Here is an 823-nt window from a genome sequence, read left to right on the forward strand (position 1 = left end):
AACCCTGTCTCGAAAAAACCAATAAATAAATAAATAAATAAATAAATAAATAAATAAATAAATAAATACATACATAAAGGCTACTATGAACACAGTGGAGCATGTGTCCTTATTACATGATGGAGCATCTTCTGGGTATATGCCCAGGAGTGGTATAGCTGGGTCCTCCAGTTGTACTATGTCCAATTTTCTGAGGAACCTCCAAATTAACTTCCAGCTTGCATTCCCACCAGCAATGAAGGAGTGTTCCTCTTTCTCCACATTCTTGCCAGTATCTGCTGTCACCTGAGTTTTTGATTTTAGACATTCTGACTGGTGTGAGGTGGAATCTCAGGGCTGTTCTGATTTGCATTTCCCTGATGACTAAGGATGTTGAACATTTCTTTTTTTTTTTTTTTTTAAAGATTTATTTATTTTTATGTGTGTGAGTTCACTGTAGCTGTACAGATGGCTGTGAGCCATCATGTGTGTGGCTGCTGGGAATTGAACTCATGACCCCTGCTGACCCTGCTCGGGGGTCTGGTCCCACTTGCTCAGGCCCCACTCGCTCCGGCCCTGCTCACTCCAGCGTAATTCACTGTAGCTATCTTCAGACGCACCAGAAGAGGGTGTCAGATCTCATTACAGGTAGTTATGAGTCACCATGTGGTTGCTGGGATCCGAACTCAGGACCTTCGGAAGAGCAGTCAGTGCTCTTACCTGCTAAGCCATCTCGCTAGCCCCTGAACATTTCTTTAGGTGCTATTCGATGTTCCTCAGTTGAAAATTAATTCTTTGTTTAGCTCTGTACCCCCCTTTTTTTTTTTAGATATTTTCTTTATTT

Source organism: Mastomys coucha, unplaced genomic scaffold, assembly GCF_008632895.1.
Source record: "Mastomys coucha isolate ucsf_1 unplaced genomic scaffold, UCSF_Mcou_1 pScaffold22, whole genome shotgun sequence".
Taxonomy (NCBI): Eukaryota; Metazoa; Chordata; class Mammalia; order Rodentia; family Muridae; genus Mastomys; species Mastomys coucha.